Consider the following 224-nt stretch of genomic DNA (forward strand, 5'->3'; position numbering starts at 1 on the left):
TGATGTGAAGGGTGCTGAGCGTGGAAGCACGCAGTGCAGGGAGCAGGTTAGCAGACTCCGTTGCCTGGATCCAGACCACATTTTAACTAAGCATGTAGTCTGCATACATAGACCTTTATCAGGTATACATGTTTGGGGAAAAGTTCTTCAGATTAGTTCTGTATACTGGTTACCCATTAACCAGAACTAGTTTTTTTTTTTTTTTTGCCCCAATAGGCTAAGAC

The sequence above is a fragment of the Camelus dromedarius genome, chromosome 15 (assembly GCF_036321535.1).
Source record: "Camelus dromedarius isolate mCamDro1 chromosome 15, mCamDro1.pat, whole genome shotgun sequence".
Classification (NCBI taxonomy): domain Eukaryota; kingdom Metazoa; phylum Chordata; class Mammalia; order Artiodactyla; family Camelidae; genus Camelus; species Camelus dromedarius.